A 19872-nucleotide genomic window follows, 5' to 3' on the forward strand; every position below is an offset into this window, starting at 1 on the left:
TATAACACAAATCATGGAAGTACCACGAGAAGAAAGAGACTGAAAAAATATTCAAATAAATAATGACTGGAAACCCCAAATTTGATGAAATGCATTAATGTATATATATAAAAAGATGAACAAATTCCAAGTATATGCTAAGTGTAGGGATCCACATCCAGACACATTCTAGCCAAAATATTGAAGGACAAAGAGCAAATCTTGAAAACACAGGAGAAAAACAACTCATCACATCATAGGGAACAAGTAAGATTAATAGCTGACTTTTCATTAGAAACAATGAAAGCCAAAAGGCAGTGGGATAATATATTCAAGGAGCTGAAAGTAAAATAATTGTCAGCTAAGAATCTGATATTCAGTAGAACTATTTTTATAAAAGAAGGCAAATAAAGACATTGCCAGATAACCAAAAACAGAGTATTTATTGTTATCAGACCTGCCTTACAACAGATACTAAAGGAATTTCTTCACACTTAAAGCAAAAGACACCAGACAATAATTCCAACCCACCTGAAAAGCAAAAAGTACCAATAGAAATGTAAGGTAATGAAAAGTATCACATACAGAATAGTATTTACTTCTAAGGGAGAAAGGACTTGGATGTAATTAGAACCCAGGAGAGTTCAAAGGTTATGATTATGTTCTTAAACTGGGTGATGGGAACACAAGTATTCATTGTATTATAATTCTTTATACTTTACACATGTTTTATAAACATTCTTTCTCTCCATTCAGTATTCATTAAAACAATAAAAACAAATAACATTTTAAACTTTTCTTAATAAATGTTTTAAATAAAGTTCTGCAACCACTAATCCTAAACAATGAGAGACCATACAAAATTGGCATTTGATGTATGTTTTGTCTTTAGTCTGCCATTTTCTTCAGTTGATTTACTTACTTATATACTTATTCTACTTTTTAAATTTTTTATTTTTATTTTTTAGAGACAGGGTTCTCACTATACTGTCTAGGCTGGTCTTGAACTCCTGGGCTCAAGCAATCCTCCTACTTAAGCCTCCCAAAGTGCTGGAATTACAGGCGTGAACCACCACACCCGTAATTTTAATTAGAAAAAATTTTGTGGGGGATATCTATCAGTTCAATGGGATATATTGTTTTAATAACAGATTTTTGATAAACTCTTAGCATGTTGATCTCTCTCTCAACTTGAGCATGTTAACCTTAGGATGGTAGTTTCTTGTTTTATATCAGGTAATAGGTAAACTAAAATAATAACCATCAACCAATATTACATTTTGAAAACTGAATTAATGTGTATAAAATATTTTGAATATTTTGACTATTTTATGTACGTTATATATTTTGAAAATTGAATTAATGTATATAATGTAAATAATGTATATAGGATCGCTAAATAAAATATTTCTCAAAAATATTTTGAAAATTGAATTAATGTATATAAAAATGCTTGTATCACTAAATAAAATGTTCTCTGAACATAAAATATTATTTGATACAGAACCTCAGTTTCTTAAAACTTCTTATTTAATACAACTTACAAGCTTTTTTGATGTTGTAAGGATGTACATGTTCATTGTCATTTATAAGCTAAATTCTTTACACCATTTACAGAAAACAAATTTCAAAGGGGTAAATATTATACCTATAAAAGTTATTAATAAGTGCTCTTGTTTTGAAGCAGCATCTAAATGAACACTATTTTGATGTGTAGGAAAGAATAAGAACAGAGGATCAACATGGAAAATGCTAAGATTGGTGAAGTAAATTTCCCTTTCTGTATACATTTCTTTTTTTCTTGGAGACAAGGTCTTGCTCCATCCCCCAGGCTGGTGTACAGTGGTGTGATCATAGCTCACTGCAGGCTCAAACTCCTAGGCTCATGTGATTCTCCCATCTCAGTGCACTACAGGCATACACTACCACACCTGGTTATTTATTTACTTATTTATTTATTAGACCAGTCACTGCTATATTGCCCAGGCTGCTCTTACTCTCCTGGATTTAATCCTCCTGCCTCAGCCTCCCAAATTGCTGGGATTAGCAGGCACGAGTCACTGCATCTGACTTCATTTCTTAAGATATATTTTACAACCTGAGCAATTTCACTCAAGTATATACAACTGAATGAGAAACTCTATCTTTTGGTGTCTTTCCCAAAAAGCATAGAACTTTTTATACTTTTTCCTGGCTAACACCTCTGACTAGAAAATTAACAAATCCAAAGACACAACACACCGAAGAAAAAAAAACAATGTCCTTTCTTACCGAAACCTGAACCTGGTGGCTTTATAAAGCATCAAAACAAATTTCTTAAAGCCAAGATGGCTCCAAATTATCTTTTGATTATATCTTTTTTAGATTTTCCAAAATTTAACTCAGGGTTTTAAGTACTATTTTAAACTGTGTCGATAATTTAATTCCTTTTTAATTTCCCTAAAGTAATAGATACACTTATGAATATACATATTTCTACATACAATAAAAATTAACTAGCCAGATTAACCAATTGACTGATTCCACTGGTGTTAAATTAATTATTTAAATTCCAGGGAGGCAAATATTTAACACATACCTTATATTAGGAAACATATTTTGAGAGGAAAATAAATAGCTTGCATGCCCTTCACAAACCATTTTTTTTCAATTCAGTTCAAATCCTTTTAAATCTTAAGAATCATGTTCTCAATGATTTAAATGTAAATAGCCATGTGACATTACCTCCTCATATTAAGTCAAATTGGAGAATTTAACTACAAATATTGTGGATAAATAGTTGTGTATCCTTAGGCTGTTGGCCATTTTTTATCACATTGCTTAAAGACACAATCCAATGACTTTTAAGTCCTAATTAACAGAAGTTTCTGCGTGAGTCATTCTGTTCTGAAAATAAAGGCATGATATCTTCAAGAAAACAAATTACTGTATGTATAGCTAGGAAATCAACCATCAGAAAAAGCAGATAGTTTTTTGACATATTTGGACACTCACAAACTGAGTTTTTTGTTTTTTTTTGTTTTTTTTTTTTTTTAGACGGAGTCTCGCTCTGTCGCCCAGGCTGGAGTGCAGTGGCCGGATCTCAGCTCACTGCAAGCTCCGCCTCCCATGTTCACGCCATTCTCCTGCCTCAGCCTCCCGAGTAGCTGGGACTACAGGCGCCCGCCGCCTCGCCCGGCTAGTTTTTTGTATTTTTTAGTAGAGACGGGGTTTCACCGGGTTAGCCAGATGGTCTCGATCTCCTGACCTCGTGATCCGCCCATCTCAGCCTCCCAAAGTGCTGGGTTTACAGGCTTGAGCCACCGCGCCCGGCCAAACTGAGTTATTTTAATTCTTACATTTTGTCCTTCTGTTTCCCACATCTAATACAGATTACACACTCTTCCTAACAGGCGCATGTCAAATTCTCTCCTGTTTGGTTTGTAAGAACGTATTGGTTGTCACTTTCAAAACGGAAATCTGTTTTTGCTGATAATAAAAGTAACACAATCACTCTAATATTCATAGATATATGAAATCAAAAGTGAATTTCTCAACACAGTTTAAATTTAATAAAAATCCAAATAATTAAAATTATTATAATATTCTTAATAAATGGTCTCTATTCCATAGAAAGGGACATACTGAACTTTAGAAAAACTAAATTGATGTTATTTTTAAATGTCTATGCTAGTAGTTTCAATGGATAATAATCTACCAGTTATTACAGTAAAGATTACAATTCTTATTCTCTATAAAGTTCTTTTGTAAAATATAAATATATATATACTATATATATTTATATATGCATATTATACACACACACCCCCCACAAAATCTTATGCAGTATATAATATAAACACGTAAACCAAAAAGTATCTGAAACAGGTCTCGATTCCTGAAATCCCATCACTTTGGGAGGCGGGTGGATCATGAGGTCAGGAGTTCAAGACCAGCCTGGTCAAGATGGTAAAACCCTGTCTCTACTAAAAACTACAAAAAAAATTAGCTGGGTGCGGTGGCAGGCGCCTGTAATCCCAGCTAGTTGGGAGGCTGAGGCAGGAGAATCACTTGAACCCGGGCAGCAGAGGTTGCCGTGAGCCATGATTGCACCGCTGCACTCCAGCCTGGGTGACAGAGTGAGACTCTGTCTCAAAACAAACAAACAAACAAAAGAAGTAGTTTATTTTTCCAAGGTTAAATACATGCCCAGAAGAAAGGAACACAGAATCATAGTAACAGTCTGTGGTCTGTGCCTTTCTCCAAAGATTATTTTGAAAGCTTCAATATTTAAAGGGAAAAAGTGGGTTGGAAGGGAAAGACGGAAGGTACGGTCACATTAATAAATCCACATGTTGCAAGAGAAAAGGAGCAGGCAGGGAAATAGCCAATTATGTATTCGTCTTCAGTTCAGCATTCAGTAAAATAAGGCGAACATAGAGTAGCTACCTGTGGAGATATTTGGCCTTTTATCTATGTAGCTATCTGGGTAGGAACAAAACAAAAGGCAGTTTCTTGCTGACTCAGCTTTCAGCTTAGTTTTTTCCTTTTGGCACAGCAAATGAAGTCCTGATATTTTATTTTGTTTGCACATACCACATAAGACTTTGAGGTAGTCCAGAGACGAGTACTATACCACTGATAACTATTGGACTAAATGCTTCAAGGTTTTTCTATTTTCTCTCTTTTTATATTTCCTGAAAATCAATCACAGTACCTTTGTACAATGATATTGGTGCTTCTTCTCAGGTAAAGTAATGGAATCAAGGCTCTAAATGAGTATAGCAATTTCACCTCTGTTTACAGAGATGAGTGTCCCAGTTCCTATAATAAATTTTGAAAGACAATGTGAATACGATATTTTTTATTCTGGCCTCTGATTACTTCTCTTAGGAACAAACACACTCAGGACCTCAGCATTGTTGTGCTGATAAGAGTGTCTTTTCTTTGTGACTGTCTGTTCTATTGGACACCTAAGGTATTAGTTCCAGCACGATCAGCTTGCCCAGTTGTTTGATATATGGACTCATGAGAAATGAAACATTTCATGTGGGTAAGAGTAGTGATTAATGTAGGTCAAAATTCCATCTCACATGAGGCTTAAGAGAAGGTTTAGAGAGATTATAGCAATTCTTCATGAATTCAGCTTCCAGAGGTCAGAAATATTTTTGGAAACCTTTCATTTCCCTTTAACTATCATTATATGTGTTTTAACCATAAATTTAATAAAAACTCTTCTGAATGTACATACAAATATAAAGCTCCTTTTGGACAAACTGTTAAAGCAATAATTTCATTATTTACTACTGACTGTGTAAAGTGTGATTATTTTATTATAGAATCATTGTTAATGGTGGTGTTATTAAGTGTTGTCTCCTCTGGGCTTCAGGAATGACTGCATTTTGGATCTTAATTCCAAATTCACACTATTAATACTCATATACATTTATGCACTTAGTTCTTACCTGGTATGAACAGGCTGGGTACTACCAAACATCCTACCTGCACACTGTCAAAGTGGGTACCAGAGATAGGCGATGGTGTAAAACAGTGAAAAACTGCTCATGTCAGGAGCCTTACGTACAGGGTAGGCAATACCAGGCGGAATGTAAATGAAGGAGGAGACTGCTGCCAGGAGCACCTGAAATCCATCCAAGACTGACAACTGTCCTATGTAAGACATAAGGAAGTGGCTCAGGTATACTGCAGAAAAAGGGCAGATGAAAGCCAAGGATAGCCGGTTGAGGACCACAAGAGAAGCTGAGAATGACCTGAGGCCTTTTCTTCTTTGATATAGAAACCCATGTGGCTAAAACTATGAGCTTTCTTCTTGTGGAGTTAAGAACAATCTCTTCTTCTTATTCCCAGAAGCTCACACTTTCTGGCCTGACTAGGACACCAGAAGAATATTTCATTCTAGAGAGCCTGACAGGATGGTGCAGAAAACAAGAGGGGATTCTTTCTTCCCCGTCCTTAGAAGATCCCTTTTCTTAGGAAAGGAAGTTAATATCAAAGGCCGGGAGTTTGATAATATGACCTCTGAGCTTTATCACACCATATTAAAAATTTTAGATTTTTTGTTCTGCCTTTATGTGGAAGCTGTTTCATTTTCATAGTGATTTCATAATCTTCCTCATAAGGGTTTATAGTTCTGCTAAATCTGTCCCAATTCCATGAATGCACTAAATGAGTGAATCTTGACTCCATTAATGGAGCCAGGTAAACCAGTGGTCCCGTGAATTCAGTCATATTTATTAATCTTGATGAAGCAACCATATTCTTTAGACACCTCAAGCAATTTTAAGTCACAAAGGAAAAGTCCAAAAGATTGGCAAACATGATCAAAAAGGAGATGACACAGAACAAATGATGTTATGGTTATTAAAGTTTCAATTCTAATTTTATTTTACTTTTCTAAAAATATGGCAAAAATTAGTTCTTTCAGAACCTTAATATGTACTCTAATATATTAGAAATTTAAAATTAAATCTCTTAAACAATTTTACCACAAATTTTTAAAATTTGAAGATGCAGGATGCTTTTAAAAATGAACCAGTTTTTAAGCCAAAACAAGGAGGAATGAAAAAATGCTATCTAAACAAGCGAAATTTCACATTTAAGTAAGATAAATTGATGTAAAAGCTTTTATAAGACAGTTAGGTTTATACATTTAGCCTCAAATATATTTTCCCAAAGTGCCTTTTACCCTTTAATGAAATGACTGGATATCCCATCAGCATTAACACAAAAATACGTGGTAGTTAGTGGGATAAATGACCTAAGTTTTACTTTAATATCCTGGTATAATGAGATCAAGTAATGCTAAAAATACTCTTTGAAATACAACATATATGACACTGGCTGGAAAGATGAACTCAATACTATGAAGTCGACTGAACTTAGAAAATGTGAAGAAAATTAGATTATAGTGCTTATAATCTGCTTGGTTGACTGGGCCAACAAATTCACCTTCAAACTACTTAGAGCGAACCTACTTGAAAGTATTTCTAGTTTCAGTCTAGCAGCAAGCAGTTCAGAAGTTGCCACTCTATCCTACCAAGTAAAATGCTGGACAAATTGAAAAATCAAAAATCTGTAAAAGAAGTGAGGATGCAGGGAAAACTGCTGCCCCAAAAGTTGAAGAGAGAGAGAGAGTCAAATATGAGAATGAAAATTTACCACAGCAGAAAACCACAAGCAACAATCTTCACGGGAATCAGTGCTGGGTTTGGGAAGCCTAAATAGAAAATTGCTGGGGCTCAATGTGGATAACTCTGAGAATTAAAAACTACAGGGAGACTGTCATAGAAGGGCCCCAACAAATTTGTAAGTTTTGCCTCCAGGGGTTCAACCTAATTCTCAGAAGAAATATGAGAAAAAAGATTCCATCATGCTTCTGATGTGGAGAGGAGAAAGGAGTAATTTGAAATATGCCAGAACATTCTGTTCTTCTCAACAAGACCTGCCCTAAAACAAACAAACAAAAACCTACAGAACAGAAAAACCCAGTGTGAAGAGACAGAGCAAGTTTCAGAACAAGGTTCATATATGCAAAATTATTTATCACACTGGGAATTTAAAACAACAATGACTGATATGCTAAGGGTTCTACTGAATAAAGTAGACAAAATGCAAGAACCAGATGGGCAATGTAAGCAGAGATGGAAATTCAAAGAAATAACCAAAAAGAAATGTTAGAGATTAAAAAAAAAAGTACTGTAACAGAAATGAAGAATACTTTTGATGGGCTTATTAGTAGATTGGACACAGTAGAAGAAAGAGTCTGTGTTTGAGGATGTCTCAATAGAAACTTCCAAAACTGAAAAACAAAGAACGAAAGACTGAAAAAGAAAAAAGAATAGAATATCCCAGAACTGTGGGACAACAACAAATGGTATAACATATGTTTAACGGGAATACCAAAATTAGAAGAAAGGAAGAGAAGAAATATTTGAAACAATAACAACTGAGAATTTCCCCCAAATTAATGTCAGATATCAATCCATAGATACAGAAAGTCCATAGAACACCAAAGAGAATAAATGTCAAAAAAAAAAAAAAACCTACACCCAGACATATCATATTCAAATTACAGAAAATCAAAGGTAAAGGAAAAAATCCTGAAAGCCGCCAGAGGGGGGAAAACACCTTACCTATACAGAATCACAGATAAAAATGATACCTTGCTTCTCAGAAATCATTCAAGTAAGATGAGAATGGAGTGAAAGTGTTAAGAGAAAAAAGCAACAATGTAGAATTTTGTATCTGGTGAAATTATCCTTTAAAAGTGAAGGGAACTCTAACTAATGCAACAAACAAACAAACAAACAAAAAAGAAAAGAAAAGAAAAGGTATATTGATTGGGAAGGAAGAAGTAAAACTTTGTTCACTGATGACATGATTATTTATGTAGAAAATCCAAAGGAATCAACAACTACAAAACCTCCTGGAACTAATAAGTGATTATAGCAAGGTTACAGGATACAAGATTAATGTATAAAAGTCAATCACGGCCGGGTGCAGTGGCTCACACCTGTAATCCCAGCACTTTAGGAGGCCGAGATGGGTGGATCACCTGAGGTTAGGAGTACAAGACCAGCCTGGCCAACATGGCAAAACCCAGTCTCTATTAAAAATACAAAATTAGCCGGGAATGCTGACGTGTGCCTGTAATCCCAGCTACACGGGAGGCTGAGACAGGAGAATAGCTTGAACCCTGGAGGCAGAGGTTGCAGTAAGCCGAGATCACTGCACTCCAGTGCACTCACTCCAGCCTGGTTGACAGAGCAAGACTCAGTTTCAAAAAAAAAAAAAAAAAAGTTGATTGCTTCTCTATATGACAGCATTGAACAAGTAGAATTTAAAATTAAGAACACACTACCATTTACATTAGTATCCAAGAAAATAAAATGTTTAGGCATAAATCTAACAAAATATGTGTAAGGTTTATATGAGAAAAACTATAAAACTCTGATGGAAGAAATAAAAAAATTAAATAAATGGAGAGATATTCCATATTGATGAATAGAAAGATTTAATATGAGTACTGTCAAGACATCAGCTTTCCCCAACTCAATCTATAGATAGAATGCAATTCCAATCAAAATCCCAGAACACACACACACACACACACACATACACACACACACACATATTTGGATATTGACAAACTGATTTTAAAGTTTATACAGGGAAGCAAAAACCCAAAATATTCAACACAATATTGAAGAACAACATTGGGTGACTGACGCTGCCTTACCTCAAGACTTCCTATAAAACTACATACAGTGGGACAGTGTGGTATTGGTGAAAGAATAGAAAAATCAATCAATGGATTAAAACAGAGAACCCAGAGGTAGATCCACATAAATACAGCCAACTGATCTTTGATGAAAGAGAAAAAGAAATATAATGAAGCAAAGATAATCTTTTCAATGAATGATGCTGGAACAAGTGGACGTTCACATGCAAAAAAATGAATATAGACACAGGCTTTTCATCCTTCACAAAAATTAACTCAAAGACTTAAATATAAAACGCAAAACTCTAAAAATCCTATAAGATAACAGGAGAAAATGTAGATGTAGATTTGGTGATGGCTTTTTTAGATACAACAGCAAAGGCAAGATTCATGAAAGAAACAATTGATAAGCTGAAGTTCTTTGAAATTAAAATTTTCTGCTCTGAGAAATATAGTGTCAAGAAAATACAAAAGAAGTCACAAAATGGAAGAAAATACTTCTGAAAGACAATCAATGACTATTGTGCAAAATATACAAAGAATTCTTAAAACTCAACAATAAGGAAACAAACAACCTAATTAAAAAGGAGGCCAGGGACCTTAACAGATACTTCACCAAAGAAGATGTAGATACACATATGAAAAGATGCGCCACGTCATATATCAGCAGGGAAATGCAAGTTCAAACAACAGTGAGATGCCACTATACACCTGTACTAGAATGGCCAAAATTCAGAACACCTACAACACCAAATGCTGACCAAAAACGTGAAGCAACAGAAACTGTCATTCATTGATGGTGGGGAACGCAAAATTGTATAGCTACTTTGGAATACAGTTTGTCAGCTTATGCAAAGCTAAACCCACTTTTATAATATGATATAGCAATGGCATTCCTTGCTATTTACCCAAAGGAGTTGAAAACATGCCCATGTACAGGGTTGTTTATAGCACCTTAATCTATAACTGCCAAAACTTGGAAGAAACCTTCAGTAGGTGAATGGGCAAATAAATTGCATTGCAGTCACACAATTGAATATTATTCAGTACTAAAAAGATGTGACTTATTAACTCATGAAAATAATATGAAATTTAAATGCATATTACTAAGTAAAAGGAACCAATCTGAAAAGGCTACATATTGTATGATTCTAACTATATGGCATTTTGTAGAAGTCAAAATTACCTAGACAGTATAAAGATCAATGGTTTCTGGGGGCTACAAGGGGAGGAAGGGGCGAATAGGTGAAACAGAGGATTCTTGGGGCAGTGAAAATGCTCTGCATGATTATATAATGGTGGATACATGTCATTATACATTTGTTCATGCTCATAAAATGTACAACACCAACACCAAGAGTGAGTCCTAATGTAAATATGGTCTTTCAGTGATAATGTGTCCATATAGATTGATCAGTTGTAACAAAGGCACTACTCTGATGGAGGATGTTGATAATGCAGATGGCTATACATATGTTGGGGCAGGGTGTATATGGAAAATCTCTGTACCCTTCTCTTAGTTTTGCCATAAACCTAAAACTACTTTACATTTAAAAAGTCTTTTAAAAGAATAACAAACCAGAAATGTCTTCAATAAGATCACTGGAGCTTAGAATTAAAAAAAAAAAAAAAAAAAAAAAATCTGTGGTACTTAGCTCAGATCAAATGATTCTCATCACAAACCTCATTTATCCTGTTCCACGATTCCTTAATTAACAAAGCCCCTGGCTAATTCCAATCACCTTAGTCTAAGAATATTCCCAGTGGCTAATTTTCTTGGCCCTAAATCTCAGTTACATAAGACTCTGGCACATGCTGTCAAATCTCCCAAATCATCCACTGCCTGTATCTCCACCTACAGCCTTTCACTTGCTGATGGCTGATCCTTGTCTGAATCCTGGACTCAGTTTTGCCTTGGATGTCATCCAGTTTTGGTTTGTTTGTTTTTTGCCATGGATTGTATCTTAGTTTCATTCTGCTTGACTGTATCCTTACTCTGTCGTTATATTTGACTAAAAGAAAAACCCCAGCTTTTACCCACATGTTTACATCCCTGAGCTAGTACTTACATGTTTTATTTAACATCCCCAGGCTGAATCTCAGCCATAATCTCTTGATTACCAATTAGAAACAATGTCAGATTCTCTTGCCCAGAATTCTTTGTGTGCTTTATAATGATGCTGTTGCAGATAAAGTAACTCATCTATATGTGCTTAAGTTTCTACAGGAAGGTATTGTTAAATGTATAATTATCAGAAAAGAATAAAGCACCCAATTTTATGTGACACTGTGTTAGATGCTTTAGAAAAGTAGGTTTGACAGCATTGGTTCCTATCCATCAGGAAGTTATTTATGATATAAAAAGGAGATATGGACACAGATAATTTAAAATAAGATTCTACATTATTTGAGGAGAAAGTAATTTGCTATAGTTGTAGTATAGGGGTTTCAGTAGGGCCCACTAGGGATGATGGATTATAATACAGAATCCTCCTATTTCAAATAATTTATTAAATGTCTCTATAAATGCTTTTTAAAAGGACAGTGATCCATGGCACAGTAATAAAACAGAACTCTGCAATGGGTTCCTAAATATGCCATGCTGCTGATTATTACCTCCATTGTGTTTTTCTGTTTCCTCTTTATCATATTTCCAAAGAGTTTATCTCCTCAGTTGGTGGTCCAAGAACTTAAAATGTATGATTAGAAACAAATACCGTGTATTTTATACAATTCTGGAAAGAAAATAACAGATTCAATTAAACTTTTTGCAGAGTTAGAGGAAATGAGCATTCTTGATGTATAAGCACTATTGCAGAAATTATTTAATGCTTCTCCTAATAGTTTATATTTAGCAATGTCATTTTCAATCATTCATTACTTAATATTTATAGTACTACCATGACAGAGTTGGATAGATAACTCTGAGTCTACATTATATAAATATAGTCCCTGGGTGCAATGAAAAGACTCAGCCACTTTTATAGATAAAATACTAGAGGACTGATATGGCTCTATATTGTTATTCTATAGCTGAGGGGTCCCCAACCCCCAGGCCACGGACCAGTAGCAGTCTGTGGTCTGTTACGAATTGTTTTTTCTGCACAGCAGGAGGCAAGTGGTGGGTGAGCAAGTGAAGCTTCATCTGTATTTACAGCTGCTCCCCATCACTCGCATTACCACCTGAGCTCTGCCTTCTGTCAGATCAGTGGCAGTATTAGATCCCTACAAGAGCACAAATCCTATTGTAAACTGCACATGTGAAGGAGCTAGGTTGTGCCCTCCTTATGAGAATCTAATGCCTGATGATCTGTCACTGTCTCCCATTACCCCTAGATGAGACCATCTAGTTGCAAGAAAACAAGCTCAGGACTCCCACTGATTCTACATTATGGTGAATTGTATAATTATTTTATTATATGTTACAATGTAATAATAATAGAAATAAAGTGTACAGTAAATATAATGTGCTAGAATCATCTTGAAACTATCTCCCCACCCTGGTCCATGAAAAAATTGTCTTCCAGAAACCAGTCTCTGGTGTCAAAAAGGTTGGGGACTGCTGCTATAGTCAATGCCACTGTTTAGTAATCAAGACTACAGAGAAGGATCTTCTTCTTCTTTTTTTTCCTTTTAGGCTTGTAAGGTAGACTAAAGTGTCAAGTTGAACCAGAAAAACGTCTTGGAATCTCTCTAAATCTATTCTGGTTTGGGGGATGCCGGAAAAAATTTAAAAATAACAACAAAAAATGGAGTCAAATCAAACATAGAGTAAATCATGAGTTACATTAACCAGTAAGAAATATATTAGAACTTCTGTTACTGTAGCATGAAGAGGTCAGCAAATCCTCTTCACAAAAAACTTAGAATAAAGTTGGAAAAAGCTGGTGAAAGTAACTATGTATGGTCTTAAGTTTAAACAAAGGCAGACAACCAATCAAGAATTGTTTATTCTTGAAAATCTGGTAATGTTTCAGCTAAATACAGTGGGAAACTTCAAAGTGTTCATTACAAATATTTGCAAAGAAGTAAAGAAAACTGCGTTCAAAAATAAAAAGGAAAGGTGATGATTATGACTCTATACATAGAGAATCTCAACAGAGAAATGGAAAGTATGAAGAAAAACCAAAGTATAATTTAGAGCTTAAAAGTTTAAGTGTAATGAAAGATTCACAAGATGGGTTCAACAGCATATTTGAAATCAAAGAAGATAAAAACAGGACTGGAAAGTAGATCAATAGAAATAATTAATGAGAAAAAGTTGAAAAAATGAACAGAGTCCCGGAAATGTTTTACATTCCATAAAGCAAGTAAACATATGTGTAATGACAGCTGCAGGCTTTTATAACAAGAAGCTAGGAAAAAAAGAGCAAATAAACCCAAAGTAAGTAGAAATAATTATATAATAAGGTGAAAATGTAGCTAAGAAAGGAGAAAATAGATAAAGCCAATCAAACCGAAACATGATTCTTCGAAAAGAACCAACAAACTTTAATAAACTTGTGTTAGACTGACCAAGAGAAATAGAAGACATGGATTTTCAAAATCAGGAATGAAAGAGGAACATCACTACAGACCTTACAGAAATTAAAAGAAAATATTAAGGGAGTATCATTAACAACAGTACACCAACAAATTGAACAAACTAGATAAAATGGACAAATTCCTAGAAAGACACAAATACCAAAACTTTCTTAAAGAGAAATAGAAAAAAGTGGAATAAATACATATATGTCAAGTAAGGACCCAGCACCCTAATGTTCCAATAAAAAGAAAAAAAAAAAAGGCCAGGCCCCAAAGATACTGCTAAGGAAGAAATAATATTAAAACTACACAAACTCTTTCAGAAATAGAATGGCAAGGAGCAATTTTCATCTCATTTTATGAGGCTAATATTACCCCAATACCAAAGATATTTCAGAAGGAAAAACTACAATTCAACATCCCTTGTAAAAATAGATGTTGATGTCATTTAAAAAAATTAGCAAACTGAATCCAGAAACATAAAAAAGATTATATACCATGAGCAAATGATATTTTTCTCAGGAATACAAGGTTGGTGTAACAGCCAAAAGTAAATTAATATAACTTACAATATTAATAGAATAATAGACAAAAAGATGACTATGAAAATAGATGCAGAAAAAGCATTTGACGAAATCTAAAACTCATTAAAGATTTTTTTTTTTTTTTAAATACCTCCATAAAGGTCAAAGGCAACTTCCTTAACTTGACAAATGGGCATCTGAAGAAAACCTCATATGCAACATCATACTTAATGGCAAAAGATTGAATATTTTCTACCTAAAACTGGGAATAATACAAGGATGTCTGCCCTTATCACTTCTATCAACATTGTATATTGGATTCTTCTCAGTGAAATAAGGTGAGAAAAAGAAATCCAAATTTTCTTTATTCACACATGACATACTTTTGAAAAAATCCTAAGAAATAGATATCCAAAAAATGTTAGAACCAACTATTTATTATATGTTTAGCAAGGTCACTGGACACAAGATTAATATATGCAAACTTATAAACACACACACACATATATATACTAGTAAAAATTATCCAAAAATGAAATTAAGAAAACTGCATTCACGATTGCATCAAAGGAATAAAATAAACTGAACAAAAGTATCACAAGACCTGTACATTGAAACAACAATATTTTATTGAGAAAATTTAAAAAAAAACCTAAGTAAATGTAGAGACGTATTATATTCATGGACTGGAAGTTTCAATAATGGTAAAATGACCATTCCCTCACTAATGGATCTATAGATTCAATGAAATCATTACCCAAGTCCTATCCATTTTTTTTTCTTTGACAAATCAACAAGCTAATCATAGAATTTATATTAACATTCAAATAACTTAAAACAGACAATTTTGAAAAAGAAGAACATAAAGAATGCACATTGGCCATTCATGGTGGCTCATGCCTATAATCGCAGCATTTGGGAGGCCATCATGGGTGGATTTCTTGAGATAAGGAGTTTGAGAACAGCCTGGGCAAGGTAGCAAAACCCCATCTCTACAAAAAATTTTTAAAAACTAGCCTGGCATGGTGATGTGCATTCATGATCCCAGCTACTTGGGAGGCTAAGTTGGGAGGATCACTTGAGCCTGGGAGGTCAAGGTTGCAGTGAGCCAAGATGTCACTTAGGTGACAGAGTGAAACCCTAACTTAGTACAAAGCTACAATAATGAAGACAGTGTGGTATTGTCATAAGGATTATATGGATCATTATAGCAAAATAGAGAAGATATAAATAAACTCACATTTATGATGAATTGAATTTTGACATGGGGTCAAGGTGATTCAATGGAGAAATGATTATTTTCTCAACAAAAGTTACTGAAATAATAAGACATTCATTAAAATAAAGTTAACTTACTACCATTTCAAGCATCACACAAAAATTTTACTCAAAATGGAACGTAGAAACAATAATTCGAAACATAAAAGTTTTAGAAGGAAATAATGAAGAAAATTTTTGACATTGGGTTGGTGAAAAACCTTAAGACAAATAAGGGCACTATATAACAGTAAAGTGTGTAATTCAATAAGGAGATCTAACTAACCTAAACTGTGCATCCAAAACAGGAGTACCCAGATTCATACAGCAAAGTCTTGGAGACCTACAAAGAGACTTAGAAAACCACACAATAATAGTGGGAGACTTCAATACTTCCATGGACAATATTAGACAGATCACTGAGGCACAAAACTAATAAAGGTATTCAGGATTTGAACTCAACACTTGATTAAATGGACCTAATAAATATCTACAGAACACTCCATCTAAAGAAAATAGAATACACATTTTTCTCATCACCACATGGCACATACTATAAAATTGACCACTCAATTAGACATAAAACAATCCTCAGCAAATTAAAAACAAACAAACAAAAAAGCCAAAGTCATGCTAACCATACTCTTGGACCACAGGACCACAATGCAATAAAAATAGAAACCAATACTTATAAACTCAATTAAAACCATATAATTACATGGAACTTAAACAACCTGCTCCTGAATGATTTTTGGATAAATAATGAAATTAAGGCAGAAACTAAGTAACTCTTTGAAACTAATGAGAACAAAGATATAATATACCAGAATCCCTGGAACACAGCTAAGGCCATGTTAAGAGGGAAGTTTACAGCACTAAACATCCACATAAGAAAGTTATAAAGATCTCAAATTAACAACTTAATATCACAACTAGAGGAACTAGAGAAATAAGAACAAACCAACCTCAAAGCTAGAAAAGAAATAAAATCAGAACTGAATTAAAGGAAACCAAGATGAAAAAAACAAACACAAAAGATCAGCAAATCGAGAAGTCGATTTTTTTGAAAGATTTAATAAGATAAATAGACCACTAGCTAGAATAATAAAAAAAAGAGAGAAAATCCAAATAAGCACAATTAGACATGACAAAGGGAGCATTACCACTGACCCCACAGAAATACAAAAAACCTTCAAAGACTACTATGAATACTTCTATGCACACAAGGTAGAAAACCTAGAAGAAACAGAAACACTTCTGGACATATATACCCTCCCAAGATCGAACCAGGAAGGACTTGAATCTCTAAACAGACCAATAAAGAGTGTCAAAATGGAATCACTAACAAAAAGCCTCTCAACCAGAAAAAGCCCAGAACCAGAGGGATTCACAGCTGAAATCTACCCAATGTATAAAGAAGACCTGGTACCATTCCTTACTAAAACTACTGCAAAAAATTGAGGAGGAAGGAATCTTCCCTAACTTATTCAATGAGACCAGAATCACCCCAAAACTTGGCAGAGACACAGCAACAAAAAAAGAAAACTTCAGGCCATCCTTGATGAGCATAGATGCAAACATCCTAACTGAAATACTAGTAAACCAAATCCAGCAGCACATCAAAAAACTAATCCACAATGATAAAGTAGGCTTTATCCTTGGGATGCAAGTTGGTTCAACATATGCACATAAATAAATGTGATCACCATGAAAACAGAACCAAAAACAAAAACCACATGATCATCTCAAAAGATTCAGAAAAGGCTTTTGATAAAATTCAACACTCCTTCATGTTAAAAACACTCAACTAACTAGGCGCTATAGGAATATACTTCAAGATATTAAGAGCCATCTATGAAAAACCCACAACCAACATTATACTGAATGGGCAAAAGCTGGAAGCATTTTTCTTGAAATCCAATAGAAGATAAGAATGCTTTCCTTCACCAATCTATTCAACATAATACTGGAAGTCCTAGACAGAGCAATTAGTCAAGAGAAAGAAATAAAAGGCATTTGAACAGGAAGAGAAGATATCAAACTATTCCTGTTTGCAGATGATATGATACTATACTTAGAGATCCCCATAGTCTCTGCCCAAAACCTCCTTGATCTTATAAACTTTAGCAAAGCCTTAGGATACAAAATCAATGTACAAAAATTGGTAGCATTTCTATGCCCCAACAACATTAAAGCTGAGAGCCAAGTCAAGAATGCAATCTCATTCACAATAGCCATTTTAAAAAAACATGCCTAGAAATATAGCTAACCAGGGAGGTGAAAGATCTTTAAATTGAGAATTACAAAAAAAAATCGTATTGGTTCATTCTTCCATCGCTATAGAAAAATACCTGAGATTGGGTAATTTACAAAGAAAAATGACTTAATTGGATCATGGTTCTGCAGGCAGTACATGAACCATAATGCCGGCCATCTGCTTGGCATTTGGGAGGCCTCAGAAAACAGAATCATGGCAGAAGGTGAAAGGGAAGCAAGCTTGTCTTACATGGCTGGAGCAGAAGCAAGGGGTAGGGGGAGGTGCCACACACTTTTAAATGACAAGGTCTTATGAGAACTCACTATCACAATGACAGTACCAAGGGGGAATGGTGTTAAACCATGAGAAATCACCTCCATGATCCAATCAATTCCTACCAGGCTCCACCTCTAGCACTGCAGATTGCATTTCAAAATGAGATTTGCATGGGGACACAGCGAAACCATATCATCCTATCCCAGATCCCTCCTGAATTACAATCCTGGCTTCCCAACAGTCCCCCAAAGTCTTAACTCATTCTAGCATTAACTGAAAAGTCTACAGTCCAAAGTTTCATCTGAGACAAGGCTATTCCCTTCTGCCTATGAGCCAGCAAAATTAAAAACAAGTTTGTTACTTCCAAGATATAATAAGGATATAGACATTAGGTAAATTCTCCCATTCTAAATGGGAGAAATTGGCCAAAAGAAAGGGGTTATGGTTCCATAAATGTCTGAAACTCAGCAGAACAGTCGTTAAATCTTAAAGCTCCAAAATAATCTCCTTTGACTCAATTTCTCACATTCAGGGCACACTGATGCAAGGGGTGGGCCCCCATGGCCTTGGGCAGCTCTGCCCTGTGGCTTTGCAGGGATCAGTCCCTGCGACAGCTCTCATGGGCTGGCATTTAGTGCCTCCAGCTTTTCCAGGCTAATGGAGCAAGCTGCTGGTGAATCTACCATGCTGGGGTCTGGAGGATTATGGCCCTCTTCTCACAGTTCCACTAGGCAGTGCCCCAGTAGAAGCTCTCTGTGGGGACTTCATCCTCATATTTCCCCTCTGCACTGTACTAATAGAGGTTCTCTGTGAGGACTTCACCCCTGCAGCAGGCTTCTGCCTGGACATCCAGGCTTTCTCAGATATTCTCTGAAATCTAGGAAGAGGCTCTCAAGCCTTAACTCTTACATTCTGTGCACCCACAGGCTGAATACCATGTGGAATCTGCTAAGGTTTATGGCTTACATTCTCTGAGGCAGTGATCTGACCTGTAACTGGACCCCTTTTAGCCATGGTTGAAGCTGGAGTGGCTGGAATGCAAGGAGCAGAGTTCTAAGGCTGTGCAGGGTAGTATGGTCCTAAACCTGGCCCAGGAAACAATTCAGGCCTTTGGGCCTGTGGAAGGAGGGGCTGCTGAGAAGGTCTCTGAAATGCCTTTGAGGCTTTCTCCCCATTATGTTGGCTATTAGTCCTGGCCTTCCTTTTAGTTATAAAAACTTCTACAGCCTGCTTGAATTCCTCCCCTGAAAGTAGGCCTTTCTTTTCTACCACATGGTCAGGCTGCAAATTTTCCAAACTTTTATATTCTGCTTCCCTTTTAAATGTAAGTTCCAGTTTCAGGTCACTTTTTTGTTCATGCATAGGAGCATAGGCTGTTAGAAGCAGTCAGGTCATTTCTTGAACACTTTACTGCTTAGAAATTTCTTCTGCCACATACCTAAATTATCACTCTCAAGTTCAAAGTTCTACAGATCCCTCAAGCAGGGGCACATTACAGCCAGGTTCTTTGCTAAAGCACAGCAAAAGAGACATTCACTCCAGTTCCCAATAAGTTCCTCATTTCCACATGAGACATATTGAGCCTAGGTTTCATTGTCCATATCACTATCAGCATTTTGGTCACAACAATATAACAAGTCACTGGGAAATTCGAAATTTTCCCTCATCTTCCCATCTTCTTCTGAGCCCTCCACACTCTTCTACCCTCTGCCCATTACCTGGTTCCAGGGTCGCATCCACATTTTCAGGTATCTTTACAACAATGCTCCACACCCAGTACCAATTTTCTGTAATAGTCCATTCTCACATTGCTATACAGAATTACCTGAGACTGG

This window comes from Papio anubis, chromosome 4 (assembly GCF_008728515.1).
Source record: "Papio anubis isolate 15944 chromosome 4, Panubis1.0, whole genome shotgun sequence".
In the NCBI taxonomy this organism is placed as follows: Eukaryota; Metazoa; Chordata; class Mammalia; order Primates; family Cercopithecidae; genus Papio; species Papio anubis.